The following is a 21509-nucleotide window of genomic DNA, read 5'->3' as shown; positions in this document are numbered from 1 at the left end:
GTGCTTTCTCTCTGGCCTCAGTTTGTGCCATTTCCCCCTTTCCCTCAACCTATACACTAGTTGTTTCCCTGCCTAAAACGTTTTTCTCCTGGATAGTCACATGCCTGCTACCTCACTTCCTTAGGTGTCTCAGATGTCATCCTATTAGCGAGGACTCCCTAACTGTAATAGGCAGTTTCTAGGATATCCCCAGGGATCCCCACCTGCCGGTAATCATACCCTTATATAATCCTCAACACTTAAATTTAGTAACTTGCTTCTAGTGAATAGGATTAGATAGTGGTAATGGGCTGAGAGTTACAGAAAGGCTGTCACTTCCATTTTAAACATAGTCTCTTGCTCTCTTGCATGCTTCCTCTGAGGGAGGCCAACTGCCATATTGTGAGTTGCCATATATAGAGGCCCACATAGCAGAGACTTGAGAAAGTCCTCTAGGCAATCCCCAGCAAGGAATGGAGATACTCAGTATAACAGCCTGAAACAAACTGAATCTGACAACTGTTCCAGCCACACACTGAACGCAACCTCCTAGGAGTCCTTGAAGCAGAGACATTAGCTAAGCCACACCCAGGTTCCTGACTTAAAAAAACTATAAGATAATAAATGTTTGTAGTTTTAAGCTATAACATTTGGAGTAATTTGTTATTCAGCAACATGTACGTAATAAAATGACCATGCTGTATAAATCTACAAATTCCTCCTATCCTTGCCACCTCCTTACCCCCATTACTTTCTCTGTAGTGTTCCAAAGCCTCACATATTATATATTTGTTTGTTTGTTTAGTTCTGTTTCCACCTGCTAAGATAAAAATCTCCATGGGGGCAAGGACATTCACAGATTTTGCATACTGCTACATCCCCAACAGCTAAAATGTGCCTGGCACATAGTAGGCACTCAGTAAATACTTGTTGAATGAATTGATGCGTGAGCAAGGGGTAATGAGTGAGGTAGTGAAAAACAACTCACGGGGTTGTGGTGAGCATTAAATGAGCAAAATACGTAACATGTCTGGTCCTTAGTAGGTACTTAGGGAAGAATGGTTTTCCCCCTCAAAGAAACTTTCATCAAATGATGTTACTGTGGACAGGTAAAACTGTAGAGCTCTTTTCAGACTGGGATGCTTATCCTCAGGATACCTTGCAAAGAAGGGGGTGATAGCTCCTTTAAATTAAGACACAAAACATCATGTCAGTGGCTACTTCAGTTGTGGATCTCATCCAGCTTATCCATTTTATTCAGGGTCTCTGAAAGCAAACAACACTCCACTTAGAGAGGAGCCACACCTTTAGTTTTCTGCGTTGTTTAGAACTCTGTCTCCTTTCAGCCTTAAGGACCTTGAGTTAATCACAGAAGTTCTTTCAGACCCTTTTGAGCTCTGAATTAGATTCTCACTTGGAGAGTCATTCAGAGAAAAATAAAACAGTGCCTTCTGTCGCGCTTATTGAATGGCCTCTTAAAACCCCACTGTCTTCATAACCACTGCCAGACAATAAGATAATCCCAAGAGCAATGGGCAATTATTACTGTTTCAAAACCATTGTGCAGTTGCCTCTGAAACGAAATCATTGGGTTATATGATCTTCAGTTATTACGGACTTACGGCATTCTCCGGCAGGAAGCAGCGTAAGCGGATCATTTCTGCACAACTATAATGTTTAAAACTTTAATATTGGCCAAGCAATAGAAATAATTTCCCTAACAGAATTGAACTGAGGATAAATGGGAAGTCTGACATGCTATTCTGCTGCACCAGTGTTTCTCGAACCTCTTAGGAACTGGGTTTCTTCACTATTTTATTCCAAATCTAGCACAGTGCCTATTACATGAGAGAGACTCAGAAACCGTTTGTGGGTTCACAGGATGCACAGGCAAATGAGAGAGTTATCAGGAGCCCCCAGTGAGCGTATCCTTGTCTTAAAAGCTGGCCCACCTAGGTAGAGCACCCTGGGTGGTCACTTCTTTCCTACTTGAATCAGCTGGTAGCCTCACTTGCCTTGGTGGTTAAGTAGACTTGACTCTCAAATCCTGACCTGCCACTTCCTAAAAGTGGGACATTGGTCCTATCACTTCATCACTCTCACGCTGGGTCACTTCATCTGTAAATTAGTATAATAATATTTACCTCATAGAATTGTTAAAAGCATTATGTTAGCTAACATGTAAAATACCAAAACAGACACACCTAGGCAGTCAATACATAATTGTTCATTAAACATAGCCCTATCCTCTCATTATGAAGAAAAACATCCCACTTGGCCGGTTCTCTCTTCAGCAATTTTGTTCCTCAAGTCCCAGGTAGGTCGGTCCTTAGTAAGAAGAAACTTATGCACCAGCAAAGTACTTACATTATTATGTTTGCTTTTATTTAAATTTTCTTTTCTATTTACACAGTGCTCTCAAATACATCATTTCTTTGAATTTTACAACACTGAAAGGCATAAAGAATTGAATTACTTTCATAAGATCACACAGTGATGATAAAGCAGGGTTCAGACGCAAGCCCAGAATCTTTTCATTATACAGCCTCTAGCAAGTGAATAGAGGCAGAAAAACCAACAAAATGGCCCAAGTACATTTCTCAACCATAGCCTGCCTCAAGCAGCATGAGTAACATCAGATACTGCACAGGCAGCGCCTTCTGGAATCTCAAACCTATGTCTTTATAAATTGATGGATCAGTGAGCATCTAGTTCCAACAATAGAACCTTTGAAAGGGTGGTGTCTTGTTGACTGTTTCTTTTACCATGCGGAAGCTTTTTATCTTGATGAAGTCCCAATAGATCATTTTGCTTTTGTTTCCCTTGACTTTGGAGACGTGTCTAGCAAAAAGTTGCTGTGGCTGAGGTGGAAGAGGTTGCTGCCTCTAGGATTTTGATGGATCCCTGTCTCATATTTAGGTCTTTCATCCATTTTGAGGTTATCTTTGTGTATGGTGTAAGAAAATAGCCCAGTTTCATTCTTCGACATGTGACTGTTCAGTTTTCACAGCACCACTTATTGAAGAGACTATCTTTTTCCCATTGGATATTCTTTCCTGCTTTGTCAAAGATTAGTTGACCATAGAGTTGAGGATCCATTTCTGGGTTCTCTATTCTGTTCCATTGACCTATCTGTCTGTTTTTATGCCAATACCTTACTGTCTTGATGATTACAACTTTGTAATATAGCTTGAGGTCTGGCATTGTTATGCCACCAGCTTTGGTTTTCTTTTGAGCAAAATAAGTCAGTCAGAGAAAGACAATTATCATATGGTTTCATTCCTATGTGGAATATAAGAAACAGGGGAAAGGAGGAAAAGTGAATGGGAAGTCCTCAGAGAGGGGGAAAAAAATCATGAGAGACTCTTGACTATAGGAAACAAACTGAGGGTTGCTGGAGGGGAGGTGGGTGGGGGGTTGGAGCAACTAGTTGATGGGCATTAAGGAGGGCATGGGATATGATGAGCACTGGATGTTTTATGCAACTGATAAATTATTGAACACTACATCTAAAACAAATTGTGTATTATATGTTGGCTAATTGAATTTAAATAATTTTTTTAAAAAAGAAGACTCTTAAAAAAAAAAAAAAAAAGAAAGGGTGATTTCGAGCTTTCTGGTATTTGTTCTGAATATGAGGTGGTGATGCCACTCTTGGGTCACTCCCACCATAGTTGCTATAGTGACAAATATCTTGAAACAGAGAGGCAGTTTCTTTGAGCACATCACAATCCTGTTTCCCTGCTCCTGCAAATACACAGCCCTAAGACACCTGAAAAGGGAATATTCTCTAACCCCTTGCCGCTTTGCAGAATAGCTAACTAGATCTAGGAAGGAAAAGTAAATTCATAATCACTGACCATCTTCTAAGTGCTACGCATAAGTACTCTGTGTTCAAGCTTGTAGGAAGTGGCAAGAACACAGAGGAGTGTTATGTCCCAGAGCCAGATGTGTTACACAATTTAACAAGGCCCCCTATATATTATTTTCTTCAATTTAATCCTTAAAAACAATCCCTACATCCCTTAGTGGACATGGTGGTATCTCCCCAACATCTAGTCCTTCTTATCTTGATAACCATTGCAATTTCTATTCAGGACCCCCCTGCTGCTATTTGTGGGAAGAGTGGATGGGACTTAAGTTGATCTGCCCATTCTCTAGTCACAGTTCACAGAAGACATGTGACCAAAATTGAGTCAGTAAGAAGTTTGCTGGGGATGTTGAAAAGATTTGTACTTGTGTACTCTTTCTTTTTTCTTCCTTACTTCCTTTTCTTTTACCTTTTCTCCTTCCTTCCTTCCTTCCTTCCTTCCTTCCTCTTGCTCTCTCTCTCAGCCTCCTCCTAGAAGGTGTGGTGAGCTAATGTGAAGTCTGGAATTGCCATAGCCATAGGGTAAAGCTGATTCCACAAAAGGCAGAGCAAAGGAATAGGAATAAATCAATTAATCAATGATACCACTGGATACTGAACTGAACAACCCTAAAGTTTTCTCTACCTCTTAAATTTTCTGCTATGTGCGGGTCAAATATACCATTTATTTATTTACCTAGTTTGAGTTTAATGTTCTACTACTAGCATAGAGTATAAACTACTTTGGTTAGGGGAAGACTAGACTGTCATAACAAAAGGACCCAACAATAATGGAATGGCTTAAAGAATTCAGAGTTCATTTCTCTCTATTGTAACAATGGGCAGGTGTTACAGGTGGGCAGGCAGCTCTGCCCCACATGTTCATTTAGAGACACAGGTTCTTTCCATGTTATTACTCTATTACTCCTATGGTCTTGTCCTCATCTCCATGGTCAAGCTCAGTGTGCTCTGGGTTCAAACTCATAGGGAAAGAGCATGGAGAATTAAATGTGCTACACAACACTTCTCACATTCTGCTGGCAGGGAATTAGTCCCTTGTCCACATCTAACAGTAAGGAAGACTTAGAATTAAGTTAGTAGCCCTGTACTCAGCTAATACATGTCCATTACCATAAAAGAAAACAAGAATGGATTTTGGTGGACTGCAAGCACTCTTAACCACATTAACCATTAGTGGACCCATTCTATAAAAGAGAAAAGTAAGGCTGACAAAATGTGCCTAAAGTCACAGAACCAGGAAGAGGCAGAGTCAGAATTTGAACCCAACCCTCTAATTCTTACTACTGCATTCTCCAAAGGATGGACTCTTCTTGCTCATCCATGTGTATAGTAATCCCTCTCTACAATTTCATCTCTTAGAATAACATCATCCACCATTGGCAACATACATGACATGGGTTGCTAACCCCTGATCTGTTAGGGGCCTGGTTCCCCACAAAGATGGCTAGCTTCCTCTGTAACTCCCAACCATTACTTTTATTTTCTGTTCTTTAGAGGGGGACATGTTGAAGCAAGGATTGAGGAGATTCCCCCCACATTTGGCACACAGCAAAAAGAGGTCCATGTAGTGATAGCTGGCTGGAAGGGTTGTTACCTGACAACCACAGGAGAAACTAAGAGACAAACTGATATCAGAATAGAGAAAGAAAGATGCATGGCACCTGGAGGAGCAGGGGAAATGCATTAAATGGAGGATGGATGGCCACAAAATTCAATAATGCAGGAGACTGACAGGAGAGATTGAGTTTATAGTCCAGATTAGGTGAACATAGATCATTTCGGACTTAATCTGTCAGAGCAGTTCTCTTATTAAAAATGTTTTTATTGACTAATTTGGATTGGTAGTACATTTCCAAAAAGAACAAAAGAAGTACAAAGTAAGATAAAAAAATTCTCTCTCCCATCCAATCCCCTAGGCACCCAAATTCTCACCACCATGGTACTGCATATTATCAGTTCTTTACATATCTTTCTAGACATGTGTATATGACACATACACAGGCAAATACATACGTATCCAGTGTAAGTATTCTTTCTCTCCTCTTCTGTTGCTCAGTTTGCTGCACCTTAATTTTTGTCACTTAACAAAATTTCTGGGAAATCTTTCAATTTAGTACATAAAGAGTATCTTCATTTTTATGGCTGTATCATATTCCATTATACAAATATGCTATAATTCACTTAAATACTCCCTTATTGATAGATGTCTGGATTGTTTTCAATCATTTGATATTAAAGCAATGCTACAATTTATAAACTTGTGAACTTGTTATTACCTACATACATGAATAAATCTGTAGGATAGATTCCTAGAACTGGCTTTGACTCATTAAGGAATATAGATATACCTAATTTTGAAGGATGCTTACAAATTACCCTTCATAAGGTTGTACCGACTTATTTTCCCACCAGTCACCTATGAGAGCACCTGTCTCCTCATCCTGTTACCAAACAGTTTGTTGTTCATTTTCTTTTCTGTAGCTTATTTTTTTTAATTTTTTTTGAATTTGTCTTTTTATTTTTTTATTTATTTTATTTATTTTTTTATTTATTTTCAGCATAACAGTATTCATTATTTTTTCACCACAACCAGTGCTCCATGCAATCCGTGCCCTCTATAATACCCACCACCTGGTACCCCAAACTCCCACCCCCCCGCCCCTTCAAACCCCTCAGATTGTTTTTCAGAGTCCATAGTCTCTCATGGTTCACCTCCCCTTCCAATTTCCCCCAACTCCCTTCTCCTCTCTAGTTTTTAAATTTTTTATTAATTATTTTTATTAACATATATTGTATTATTTGCCCCAGGGGTATAGGTCTGTGCATCATCAGGCCTACACATTTCACAGCACTCACCATAGCACATACCCTCCCCAATGTTGTTCATTTTTTTATCATTGTCAATCTATTACATGAAAAATGAGTGTTGATATAAATTTAACTTATTTCTCTTATTATGAAGCTAGCTATCTTTTAATATCTTAAAGAAACATTTGTATTCCCTTTTTATGAACTTCCTTTTTTTAAGATTTTATTTATTTACTTGTCAGAGACAGAGAGAGAGAGAGCACAAGCAAGGGGAGCAGCAGACACGGGGAGAAGCAGGCTCTCCGCTGAGCAAGGAGCCCGATGTGGGACTCGATTCCAGGACCCTGGGATTCTGACCTGACCCGAAGGCAGATGCTTAAATGACTGAGCCACCCAGGCACGCTTGGACTTTCTATTTATGCATTTTGTTGGGCTGTTGGTCTTTACTGATTTGTGGGAGCTTTTTATATAGGATCAGCTCCTCTCTATTAAATGAGTAACAAATGTTTCCCCTTTTTATAATTGTCTTTTGGTTTGCTCATGGTGGGTTTTACATTGCAGAAAAGTATTCCTTTTATTTACTCTCTGAAACATCCCACTTACCTGTGAGGAGCTCCTTAAACAAGCCAAATTTTACGAAGCAGACATGAACTTGGCAGAACTTTACTTTTGAAGATTTTCTCTCCTATTGGATCCCATCTTTGATTACTCTCTGATAATGACATTGTCAGAGAACTCACCCCGCTGAATAAAATTAAAATGACTAACCCTGACTTCCCACAATAGCGAAGAACAAAGGAAGCCAAGTTTCCTGCCCATTGGCTTACCAGCTAAATCAGAGAGGAAGATAATGTTCTGAAAATCTCCAGAGAATGCTGTTGATAAAGCAGGTTTCATTTCATTCTTTCTGAGCCTGCTTCCTCCACACAAGTCAGTTATAAAAGTCCATCAATGAATGGGATCGGTCTGAAGGAGAACAAGCCCATGGATAGATTAGATGGATGGGAAAAGGAAATAAAGAAAAGGAGCACATGAATACTAAGAGACACCATATTTAAGTGAGGGACATTACACAATGCGAATGAAACTGCTTCTGCCACAGGCAGGCAAACAAATTTCCCCCAGACAAGGATAAGTCTAAACATAAGTCATAGTGGGGAATTACAAAGACACTAGACATCTCAACAATATGTAGAGTGGGGATGCCCCTTTTCAAGGTCTAGGAAGGAATGTCAGCAGCATTTCTTTAATGTCACCAAGAAAATGTGCTGAGGCAGCTTTGGGGAACATTCTGGTTCCTTCTGCATTTCTCAGCCTGATTCATGGCAGTTACTGAAAAACCCCAACCTTCAGCCTCAGCTGTCCAGAGCCTGACTCTGCCTTGCTGCACGTTTCCCCACCCTTCAGTAGCCAAAACTGTGGAATTGTACTACTGCCTCTCTCTGTGCTTGCCCCTTCTTCCCAGGCCTCCCCTTTCTCCTGGGCCAAAAGCACTGTGCTGTGCAGCACCTGACAGGACAGCCCTTTCCAGGCCTGGACTTCTGCCTGGCTTCTTGACTGGCACTCCAGTGCCTGCTCTTGCTGGATCATTGCCCTGAACTTCAGCCTCCTTGGCAAGGGCATTGACAGAGCAGCTGGCCCTCAGCCACCACCCTGTTCCTCCCAGCAACTGGCCAGAGTACTGTTTCAACCCAGATACCCTCCCTCCCCAAGACCTGATCTTCCTGACCATCAATTGAATTAGTGTTTCCATGATCCATTGCTCAGTTTTGCCCCTGCTGTGCTCCCAGCCTTCCACTAGATGGGACCCCATGGACATCTGTATCAGATAGGTCAAGCCCACACACAAATACCAATTCAACTTGCTTTAAACAGTAAGCACATTAACTTACATAACGAGAAGTCAAGGGATGGGAAGATTCCAGGCTTGGCTAATTCTGTGGTTCGAGGTGTCATTAAAGACCTAGAGTCTCCTGTCTTTCTGTTCTACCATTCCTACCTATTCCTTTCATAAGGTGGATAGAGCAGCTCAAAACAATCAGCGGTAGGCTGGAGTTGGCTCCTGAGAGCCAATTGCTAAGTTTGCCAGCCACTTGCTGAGCTATAGGTAGCCTGAAAGCAGCCATTATGAGGGAGTTTTCACCATGGAAATGGAAATAAGCAAACACTGTAAATCAGGCGTTTTTGTTTTTGGAGATTAGGTTAACACTGTATCATATCCTCACATAGTAATATCTAAAGACAGAATGGGTCTGTTTCTCAAAAACATCTTTTTTGAGGAATAAAGAAGCTTCTAGAAGCCTCAAAGAAGGTCCCCTACCCCTGCCTCCTTGACCCAATTGTGTCACATGTCTATGTTTCAATCAAGATTGACAAATGGATAGGATTGTGATAACTCCTCTAAAGCATAGTGGGGCACCTGATACTCTATGAGAAATCAATACTCTCTTAGCTAGAAAAATAAGGTGAGGGATGGCCTTTGGAAGGGCACCAGCAGGATTTGTCATAGACACATACACACCATCCATCTATCCATCAATAAGCTGACTGAGAGCTTATCTCTCTGCCTTGGCCCATTATGGAGGTTCAGCAGGTTCACAGGGCATGTGGGATATGACAGCCTGAGATGTGTGAAAAACTACCTCACTAGAAGAGGAAAGAACAACAGCCATCACTGAGAATCAATTTTCCATTTGTTCTAGGCCAGTTTACCCAAGTGGTTCCAAAAAACCTCACTTTATTCAAGCACTATCGAAAGAATAAAAATTGTCCTGTGTCAACTCTATAATGCTTTTTCTATAAAGAAATTCATATATAAAAAGATTAAATGCTAAGCAAGAAGAGAATTACATTAATTTTTCTGTTTTGACATATAATTTAAATTGAGTTAAATCTTGTTAAGCAGTTCACTCAATATTAACTTTTCTGAATTCAGGCTTAACCTAATCCTGGTTTTCTCTCTGGCTTGAGTAGACTATAAGTTTGAACTAACCCAAATCTTTTTTTTTTTTTTTTGGACTCAGTCCTTCCAAAAGCTTGTCTAAGTTTGCAAAACTTTCGATGACATTGAGAAGAATCAGACTCCATACTGTCTGTCTTCACTGTGCCTTTCATTGCCCCTAGGAAGGGACCTCAAGCCTACTCCCTGTTAATTTTAAGGAAGTGTCTGGATTGCCCTTCTCTGCATCCCATGCAACTTCTTGTGCCTTCCCCTACACTAATGAAAATAGAACTAAAACTTCTGACCATATATGCCTATGTTTTTCATAAAGAGTTAGGCTTAAATATATGGAACTTTTATACAGGCCTCTGTAAAGTGTATGAAGAAGGACAGAGTTCAGTCCTTAGCCCCAGTGAGCTGACAGTCTGGTTATACAGGCTTCTACACGAAGCAAAGGACTACTATAGAAAAGCTATAGACATTTGGAAAAAGAAGAAATCATTCTGAACAGGTGTTAGAAACTTTGTTTTCTTTATCAATGTTTTCCACTATTTGACTATGTAATTTTCAAACATAATGAAAAGCTGAGAGAGTAGTACAATGAATGCCGTATCTCCATCAGATATAACAATGGTTGATATTCTCCTGTATTATCTAGCTATCTAAATACTTTGCTATATATTTTAAAGGAAGTCACATCCATTATTAACATTTCACCCTAACTCCTTCAGCATGCTCCTCTTTAAAAAGGATGTAGCTAAAAACCACAATACCTTTATCACATTTAAGAATATTGATAATAATTTTCTAATATCATCTAAAATCCAGTTAATATTAAAATGTTCCTAATTGCTCCCCCTAACATATTTTTTTATAATCCTGATGTTTATTTATCAAATTTCATTAATGGAGTCTTTGACCAACTTTTAAAATAAGGGCAGTTTCGTTATAGAGGAATATTTGGCAAACTCTAAGTACAGAAAGCTTTTTCAAGATTTTTTTAAAGGGAGTAACACTGGTCAGAATTTGGTACATGAATATGGTAACATCTACTGAAAATCTTCCCCGACATCATGAAAACTTGGAGGTAATTTGTATAGCTTGAAATGTCTTCATTTTAGAATGTTATATACAAAAAGGGCCTTGTCAAGGACAGAAAACTGCATTTTCTGTGTTCAGACTATAATTACAACACAACTGGCTTTTGATATTACATCAAGTAAATTATACTTCAAGCTCCAGAGTATGTGGGGCATAAAACCTGGTTAAAATTTTATATGACAAAAATCCCAATAAATGTTTCTTTTTAAAAAAATGGCTTTTCAATATGCTGATTCAGTCTAGTCATCTAAGAAAAAGTAGCTGATTTTTACAAACCAGGTTCATATGTTACATTCGGTAGTTAGGTCTCCTTAGCTTATTTTAATCTGAAAGATTTTTCCTTCTTATGTGAAAAAGTGATATTGACCTCTGAAGACACCAGACCAACTGCCTTGTAAATAGTGCCAAATTCTGGATATGTCTGATTGTTATCTCGGGGTGTTGTTTAATTTGTTTTTCTAGCCTTGTTGTCTTCTTAAAATGAAGGTCTGATTAGATTTAGGCGGAATCCAAGTCCTGACCTGAAGCAGATGGCACACTTAAAGGGTTTAACTGAAGGGAGTTCAGTGAAGGAACTATTTACAGCAGAGTGGACTGACTAATGGAACAGCACTGGGGGGTTAGTGCCTGTGGGGACCACCACCCTGGGCCTGACGTGGCAGCAGAGGAGTCGAACTCCCCTAAAGCATGATTGGAAACTGGAGTTTTGGAAGTGGGACCCACAACAGGAGCCACTCAAATGGAACCCATGCAGGGAGTGAGATGGTAGGCCAAATCTCTATGTCCTCCTTCAGATTTTTCCCAGAGCCTCCCCACTGGCCAAATCTAATTAGAAGCCCAAATGGGAGGGAGACTGGCTGATGCATTGTACAGAGGAGCATCTCCAGGGACACAGAGCAGAATGAAGAAAGGCATCAAATGGACAGACGTATAAGAGCAAATGGAAAACAACACACACAGCTTAAACATTTTTGCTTAGAATGCTTCATAGGCAAATTCACCATGCAGTGAATTTGAGATAGTCACATCAGGAGAAGCAACGTGTTAGGTTATCTTACCATTAGCAAAGCTACATTTCACCACTTGGTTAAAGTGTTAATGCCAGATCTCAACACTGAGATGTAAAAGGATGTTTTTAATTTTAAATAAGCAAGTTATTCTAGGGTAGACCCTTTGACCAGCAGGGGAAGGTTCTTTTACCCCTATAATTTTTCATGTAATCATCTTAGCATCCTTGATGATTCTGATCTGAATCAGTTATTTCACTGGAGGTTGTTGACTTTTCTAATTCTTTCTTTCCATATTTGGTTGAACCAGGTGAAATTTTGCAAATGAAAAATAGTTGAATATCAAAAGTTTCATCAAATTCAGTATCTAGTGTTCTGTGGGGAGGAAGTTTTTCTCTTCTCAACTAGGGAAAGACTACAGTCCTTCCTGAAGAGATAAAGTAAATGTTTAGTTCCTTTCCTTTATATACCAACTGTCAAAGTAAGTCACCACCAAAAGAGTAAAGCAACTGCTACTCCTTTTTTCTTTTTCCTTTCCTCCTCCTCCTCCTCGTCCTCCTTGCCTTCCTCATCGTTGTCCTCCTCCACTTCCTCCTTTTTTCTTTCTCTCCCTTTCTTCCCTTCTCTTCTCTCTTCACTTTTTCTCTTTAATGCCCATATTGGCTCAAATTCAGCCAGTGGGTACTCCTTCAAGCTAACTCTTCAATAGGAATCTTGAAGGATGTCCTTTCTTTCTGAAATTATGGGATGTCCTAGGCTCACCTGGACTAAGTTATGTTCCTTTGCCCAAGATCTTCTCCAAAGAGTCTTGGCTCAATTTAGCAGAAAATGACATGTGTGCAATATCTGTGTACTAGTGTGCTTATTGCTACTAAAGTATTACTGCTTCTAAGATTTTACAGAGGACAGAAACCCTACAAGATACACGCATATTCATGTATATCTTTAATTGGGACTTCATATTTACATTTATTATCTAGTCAGGAATGGTTATGTGGAGCAAAGAGTTGAACTAGCTTTGGGAGGTGTGTACAATATCTTTTTCAAAAAATAATTTTTCTGTTAGACAATCACATTGCCAAAGAAAAACATAACTTAAAAAGTAAAAAAGAGAGGGGTGTCTGGGTGGTTCAGTTGGTTGAGCATCTGACTCCTGGTTCTGGCTCAGGTCATGATCTCATAAGTCATGAGATCGAGCTCCGCCTCGCGCTCCATGAACAACACATGCCTTGCTTGAAGATTTTATCCCCCCTTTCTTCCCCCAACTTGTGCACGTTTTCTCTCTCTCCCTAAAATAAATAAATCTTTAAAAAAAATAAGAAAGAGAATAAATTTACCAATAATCTCACCCTTTTAACACAACCATTTTAAGTATCTTCATATAAGTCTTTCACACAAGAGATGAAGGGGGCCAGGGATTCCAAAGAGGAGAGTGTGGTTCCTAATGCATGTGTAGCACTTGAAATAGAAAGTTTATATAGGGAATTTACTCCTTTAGGCTTCTATTTTCACCATACTTCCTGGGTACGTAACCTTTCCCCTATCCCTGCCTGTCAAAAACATACTTATTTTTCAAAACAGCTCACTAGTGTTCCCTGATACCCCAGCCAGGTGGAGCCTTGCCATATTTACAGTGCATTTCTGTGGACCTGATAGCACTTTTCACTTGAAACCCTTTCAAGGTATTTGTGTACCTATGTTATCTCCCTATCTAGTTTGCAAATTCCTTGAAGTCAGGAGTTCTGCTTGGCTGTCTCTTATTCTCAAAGCTCTTTGCTCAGTACCTCTTAAATAAGAGCCTTTCAGTAGACATTTGCCACATTGAACTGAGAAGTAAAAACTCCTAAAATGAGTCGAACAGGTTTGCACTATATTGTGCAGACCTGCTATAACTATTCTTTTTCCATGTTGGAGAAAATATTCCCTTCACATGACCATTGTCCACCCATGTTATTTACTTTTGAAACCTAGGGCTCATGTTGTTTCTAATTGTAGAAATAGTCTTGAAATTACTTATTACGACCCTTTCAGCTGCCTAGTAATACTTCAGTTTACTTTTAAGACTCCTTCAAATTTTCAAATAACAATTTTAAAACACCTTTAAGTAGAATATATTTGTTTTTAAACAGACATATAAAGTGCTCCACATTTTACATGTGAAAATGTTACTAGGCTGAGAGGGATAAAAGACACTATAGTGCTTCACAAAGAAAGTGATTGAATTGCCTTCTTAGTAGGCTATAAAGTAAAAGACATCCTGCTGTTATTGTTTAAGCTCGCTATGATGGAGGTAGATGGATACATTATTGTAGGAGACCTGGAGGTCCCTTTCAGCTCTATGATTTTAATTGAGCTATATAAGTTTACACAGTCCCAGCTGTCTCGTGACTAAACTAAGGTGATTTGAATCTAAACCTCACTATTGGTAAATAGTAATTTCAGTACTACTTGGCAACACAGAAAGCTGGCCTCCGTTTTCTTATCTATAAGATGAGAAAGTTGAATTGATTCATCTCTATGGTCATGAAGTACTATAACAACACGAATCTTTTGGTAATCTATTATAATTCAGGTACACAGTTTCTATGATACTGACTGAGGATAATTTTTTTGGCTCCTAAATCTTCCTAACAGCTGATAGATTTTTTTTAAAGGAAAAATTCAGCTCTATTGAATACCTTTGGTTTTCTAACAAATGTAGTGTAGTTGAGGAAAAGGAAAAGGGACAAATAGACATTGAAATACTACTGGACATGGATTCAATCCCAACTCTGCTACTTACAAGTTATATGACCTTAGGCAATTTATATACCCTCAGTATTTGCATCTAAAATTAAATAACAACTACCACCTCATATCCATTAGGATGGCTACTATTACAAAAACAGAAAATAGCAAGTGTTGGTAAGGACCTTGAAAATTGGAACTCTTGGGCATTATTGGTGGGAATGTAAGATGGTTCAACCACTATGGAAAACAGTATAGCAATTCCTCAAAATTTTTAAAATAAAATTACCTTATGACCCAACAATTCAATTTTTGAGTGTATACAGAGAAGAACTGAAAACAGATTTCTAAGACATATATGTATACACATGTTTAATAGCATTATTTATAATAATTAAAACATAGAAGCAACCCAAGCATCTATTGGTGGGATAATGAATAAGCAAAATGTGGTATATACATGCAATGGAATATTATTCAGCCTTAAAAAGGAGGGAAATTCTGACACATATTTAGAACACAGATGAGCCTTGAGATCATTATGCTAAATAAGCCAGTCATAAGAAGACAAATATCATATGATTCCATTTATAGGAAGTACTATATGAAGAGTAGTTGATATCATGGAGACAGAAAATAAAATGGTGGTTGCCAGGAGCTGGAGAACAAGGCAATGAGGAGTTATTGTTTGAAGGGTATAGAGTTCCAGTCTTACAAAATAAAACAATTTATAATTTTGGAGATAGATGGTGGCAATGGTTGCAAAATATGAATGTACTTAATACCACTAAACTATACACTTAAGAAATGATTATAATAGTAAATTATATACTATGTGTATTTCAGTACAGTTTTAAAATTGGAAAATATTAAATAACAATATCTATCTTGTGGTATTATTATAAGGGTCAATTAGATAACACAAATGAAAACCCTTGAATACCACCTGGCATATTTTGGATGAACAAATGTTTATTGGTATGTTCCATAGTATAGTTTTGGTAGAAAGAGGTGGCTAGTTTTTCCTGTTCAAGGTCACTTTGGCTATTCAGGGTCTTTTGTGGTTCCATACAAAATTGGGATTTTTTGTGGTAGCTCTGTGAAAAATGCTATTGGTATTTTGATAGGGAGTGCATTAAATGTGTAGATTGCCTTGGATAATATAGACATTTGAACAATATTTGTTGTTTCAATCCATGAGCATGGAATGTTTTTCCATTTCTTTGTGTCATCTTCAATTTCTTTCATCAGTGTTTTGTAGTTTTCAGAATACAGATCTTTTACCTCTGTGGTTAGGCTTGTTCCTAAGTATCCTATGGTTTTTGGTGCAATTATAAATGGGATTGATTCCTCAATTTCTCTTTCTGCTGCTTCATTGATGTATAGAAATGCAACATATTTCTCTACATTGATTTTGTATCCTATGACATTACTGAATTCATGTATCAGTTCCAGCAATTTTTTGGTGGAGTCTTTTGAATTTTCTATATAGAGTATCATGTCATTTGCAAATACTGGAAGTTTGACTTCTTCTTGCTGATTTGGACGCCTTTTATTTCTTTTTGTTGTCTGATTGCTGAGGCTAAATAACAGTGGTGAGAATGGACATCCCTGTCTTGTTCCTGACCATAGAGGAAAAGCTCTCAGATTTCCCCTTTGAGGATGATACTAGCTGTAGGCTTTTCATATTTGGCCTTTATTATGTTTAGGTATTTCTTTATTGAGGCTTTTTATCATGAATGGATGTTGTACTTTGTTAAATGCTTTTCTGCATCTATTAAAAGGATCATATAATTCTTATCCTTTCTTTTACTAATGTGGTATATCACCTTGATTGACTTTCAAATATTACTCAGCCATAAAAAAGAATGAAATCTTGCCATTTGCAACAAATGGCTGTAGCAAGAGAGAATTATGCTAAGCAAAATAAGTCAGTCAGAGAAAGACAAATAGCATATGATTTCACTCACATGTGGAATTAAGAAAACAAGTGATCAAAGGGGGGAAAAGAGAGAGAGGCAAATCAAGAAACAGCCTCTTAACTATAGAGAACAAACTGATAGTTACCAGAGAAGAGGTGGGTGGGAGGTAGGTGAAATAGGTAATGGGGATGAAGGAATCCAGTTACAATGAGCACCAGGTATTGCATGTAAGTGTTAAATCACTAAATTGTACACCTGAAACTAATATCACACTATAGTTAACTGCAATTTAAATAACTTTAAAAAAACAATAAAAGTAATAAAAAAGTAAGAGGTGGTTGGGATTCCCTGGTCAGACTACCCACTGTGCTAATCCAGGTTCTTGGTTTCAGTGTCAGAAATCTACTCTGGCTAACTTAAGCCAAAAAAAAAAAAAAAAAAAAAAGAAGAGAGAGAGAGAGAAAGAAAAGAAAAGAAAAGGAAGGAAGGAAGGAAGGAAGGAAGGAAGGAAGGAAGGAAAAAGAAGAGAGAAAAGAAAAGAAATTACTAGAAGGATATGGGAGAGTTTACAAAATCAAAGGGAAGGCTGGAGACCAGGCCCTGCAGAATACAAAAAGCAAGACTGCTTCAGGGTCTCTAAAGCAAAAATATTGCTGTAGTCTAGACAAAGTGCTGAAATAAGTAAACTCCAACTGTTTCCAAACTCTTTGTACCCTGATCAACATTCAGATTCCCCAAGCAACACTCATTTAGGTTCATTCAGGTCTTAACACTTTCCCTTGACCAAGGGTAATCAGGATAACAGTTGGTTAACAGTTCCCACCAGAATGCTACCAGTGAGAGAGGAGTCATTCCCAAAAGAAAAATATTAATGTCATTGCCAAAAGACAGTGAATAGATTCAGGACTGACAAAATTAAAAAGTAAAAAATAAAAAATTTCCACCAATCCCTGACATTTTTGCATTTGGGGAAAATGGGAAGTGTTTGGTAGAGGGACATACTACGTGGAAGAGTCTCTAGAACTCCCCAAAAACACCTAGCTGCTGAAAGCACAAAATTGTCATCAGAGAAATGGATATCCAGCCAAACTTATAACCTAGTCTGGAAGGTTCTTCCCAGAACTAATAGCTGTATCTTAGTTGTGCTGCTGTGTAGACCCTCCCTCTCTTTCATCAATTCCGTGACACAAGCCTTATCCCCTTCTCCTGATTCCATTTGTCATTAAACCCTGTATCTTATTGGAGACTTAAACTCAAGTCTTTGCCTATTTGGAATTTCTGGCTACCAACCTCAGTTTTCCAGATCTCTGCACTTAACACTTTCCCTTTGATATTGTAGTTTATTTCAATCGGGATGGTATCTATACTTACCTCTCTATGCCTCAGCTTTCTTTTGTGGAAAATAAAACCATTTGAAAGGTCATGGAAGAGATGACCAAGGAGTAAAGAAGCTGATGCTGAAGATTTTATTTGAGGAGGATAAAGCCCTTTGGACTAAGTAATTTATGCTTCCAGTGAGAAACATTGAAACATTTTCACTTTACAGTTTACTACTGAGTTTAATGTAGTCTAACACAAGGCATCAGAGCTTATTATAGGACAAAAATTATCTCATCAATAACCTCATCATAAAGATCACAGCATGGACAATACCATAAACCAGCGAAGAACTGACACATATCCAAGGATCTGGTTTCTAGTTCACTTTGCCACAAATAAGCTAGGTTGTCATGAAATATTTTTTTACCTCTCTGGGCTTATACTTATTCCCTATAAAATTAGGGGATTGAACCAGATTTGGCCTTTAAATCTCTCCTTGCTTTTATATTTTATGATTTCAAACAAGATTAGCCAGACCCTCAATAAAAGTAAAAAGAAAATCTTGAGCAAGGTGAAGGACATAGAGTGACCAGGATTCTATTTGAGATGCTATAGTCAGGGAAGACATCTCTGGAGAGGTGACAATTATAGAGACTGAAGGAAATGAGAGTGTCCACATGTCAATATCTGAGATTAAAGGGTTCTAGGCAAAATCGTTCTTTTTTAGAGATGGTGTACAGTGTGACAAGAACTCTTATGCCTCAAATGTCCCATCCCTGTTGAGAGGAGACCATGAAGAAATCATGCCGATCCAGGACAGGTCCCAAAGAAGCTAGATGGGATATAACAGGGTCTGGGGGCCTAAGACAAAGGGCGCATTATGGAAGTCATCCTTCAGAAGATGGTAATAGTCAAATCTAGGTGAGTAAATTCACAACAGCTCATTAATTTAAAGGTATTGTTGAGGAATAGAAGTCTGGGGCCTAAATGAGTATGGACAAGAAAGAGGCTGAAGTTCTAGGAAGTCAAGTTGTGAAACAGAAATTGTCCTAGAATGATATTTTTCTAACTGAGAGTAATGACCTCTGACTCAATGGGTCATGATGAGCTTATTTTAAAAATTAAATTAGAAGAGAATGGACTCACCAGAGTATATCACATAGAGAAAGGACAAGTGATTGTTCTGTGCAACATGTGTTTCAGGTATATACCTGTATGTGTTAAGTCACTTTGTAAAATTTACTTCTCACTACGGGTCATGGTCAAAAAAATCTGAAAGTCAGTGGCGTAGAAAAATTCCAGCTATGGAGTACAGATGCCAGTGGCAGCTCTTCATTCAAAGATTTATGTGAGTAGACCAATCTAATATGAAGAAGCCAAAGCAGAACATAAAAAACGCTGTTGATGGGAGTATAATGTGAATAGCTATTATGGAAACATTTTGTCGATATATCCCAATATATTTTTTTTAAGATTTTAAGTAATCTCTATACCCATTGTGGGGTTTGAACTTCCAACCTCAAGATCAAGAATCACACACTCCACTGTCTGAGCTAGCCAGGCTCCTCTATCCTAATATTCTTGAAAAGAATAAATACTCCCATTTCCATAAATCTATCCTGAAGTGATAACCCAAAATACACAGTTCTATGCACTGAGATTTTCATCACAACATTATTTATAAAAATAGAAAATCAAAAACACCTAAATATTCAACTAGGGAAATGGATAAATTATTATATACCCTGCATCATATCTCTTAAATTGAGCTGGCAGGAATGAGAATCATTTTTTATAAAAATGCAAATTATGACTGCACCCCTGCTCAGTGATTAATATGGGTTTACTTTCCCATCCACTGGCTTGCTCACTCCTTGGTCATCTGGTTCCTGACCTCCTTGCAGATTTGTGACAGAATATCTTGGCCTCCACTTACCACCTAACTTGTGGATTTGGGAACTCTAGTTTTTGAACTCTTTCCTCATCACAGACTTCTGCTTCTTAAAGTAACCAAATCTAGACTCTGTTTATTGGTAGCCTGTCCTTACTGCCTCCTGTCTCCTGTCTCCTCTCTTCTCTATAAGCAACATGTCTTCCCACAGGACCTGCCTCTCACTGAGTCTGTATGCGTTAGAAAAGGTCAGGAAAATGTGATATATGTGATATATCCATTTATATTATATCCATATAATAGGTCATTGTTCAGCCACTAAAATTTATTTTCCTGAATAATTTTAATGAGGTGAGAAAATGTCTATAGTGTTTTTGTATCTGGGTCCATGTAAAGACCTAGGCCCAAAGGGAACCCAAGGACTTAAGGAGAAGTGATTTGGCTCTACCAGGCTTTCTTTGCTTTTAAGAAATGTGTGAAAACAAGGAGGGAAGAGGTACTTTCTTAACATAATAAAGTCAGTTTTATCAGTTCATAAGAATATGGCCAAAAGTATAAAAATAAGATGCAGAATAGATGTGGGAGGTATGAAAGGAAATTTATCCTTAGATATAGAACTTGTTTGGAATTTCAGACATAGCAGGAGACAAAAAGCAGAAGCCAGAAGGTGCTCTCCCACCTTCTCCAGCAAGAAAGGCACCCTCTACCTACCTTCGACTTTGTAACCACCTACAAGAAGTACAGCTTTGGCCCTGAAATGTTAAGTAAGAATAGTTTTTAAACTAAAAGAAAACTCAAATGCCCTCCAGGGCACAATATAACAAATGAATGAAATTGACCAAGGTAAGAGAAATGGAAATGTGGGGCAGGGACAGATGAAATAGGTATCCCTCCCCCATGAGGAGGAGCAGGGGCTTCCCAGCTCCTTCAGCAGTTAGTTGCCCTGCAAAAATCCGGACCCCGTGTTGTCAGGTCTTGATAGTTTTTCAAGAGATACCAGAAATCTAAAATGTTTTTATATGAAAAATATTTTTAAAACAATGTGCATGCCAAACAGAACGTGTCTGAAGGCCCAACACACTCACACAACACCAAAATGTGAATAGATGCTGTCTTTGGGTGAGGGGATTTAGGGTTGTTTGCCTTTTCATTTTTACATTTGGCTGCATGTTCCAGAATTTTAACCAGAACATGATACAACTTCTATAAACAAAGAAAAGTTGTTACTTGTTAAATTTTTAAAAATTAATTACTGAACAGAGCATTAAAATGACAAATGGCACATGAATCTTCACTGGGTGGATGTTTACTTGTACATTTTTTAATGGTTTCTGTCTCAAATTTGCGATATATCAAGAATAATTTCAGCCCAAGCACAGCAATATGCCAAGCCTCAGGTTTAGTGATTCTAGATTTTTGCACATCCTCTTTAGCTATTGTTTTCAGATCAGGAGTCATGAAAACAAATAGTTTGTTCCATAATATTGTCATCATTTCTACTTAGTTAAGCGTTAGCCCAGATTCTTTAATATGCAAATCTGATTCTGCATAGATATTGGAGGAAAAGAGCAGGTAATGCTTTCTTCAGAGTAACTATAGGGTAGTCTGCCACATAAGGTGGTTATGAGCAGTAAATGAGTTAAAAATTTGTATAGCACTTAGATGGGTGTCTGGTACAAAGCAGGTGTGAACGGAGTTTTAGCTATCAATCTTTCTGACTATTGCTACCATTGTCATTACTGTCATCATCATCATCATCGTTATCCAATAAGCAGCAGTTAAGAATGACCATGTCTTAGTAGGGGATGGGAGAGATGATGGAGGGAGAGGGGGAAAAGGGAGCTATGGGAAGGAAAGGGGAAAAAAGATAAAAAAGTCATTTTTAATATGCTATTTCTTAACTGGAAAGACAGAAAGGGAGGAACTGAGAATGCAATACGTC

The 21509-nt window shown here is 38.3% G+C and overlaps 1 protein-coding gene across 13 annotated transcripts in view; it reads right to left on the bottom strand.

Annotated features, from left to right (window-relative positions):
- The window catches only part of LOC116593182, a 151048-nt gene that overhangs the window by 63090 nt on the left and 66449 nt on the right, over window positions 1-21509 (bottom strand). The gene's annotated exons all lie outside the window — the stretch shown is intronic.

Source organism: Mustela erminea, chromosome 6 (assembly GCF_009829155.1).
Source record: "Mustela erminea isolate mMusErm1 chromosome 6, mMusErm1.Pri, whole genome shotgun sequence".
Classification (NCBI taxonomy): Eukaryota; Metazoa; Chordata; class Mammalia; order Carnivora; family Mustelidae; genus Mustela; species Mustela erminea.
Note: the sequence above shows the minus strand (reverse complement) of the source record. Positions and strands in the feature narration are given on the sequence as shown.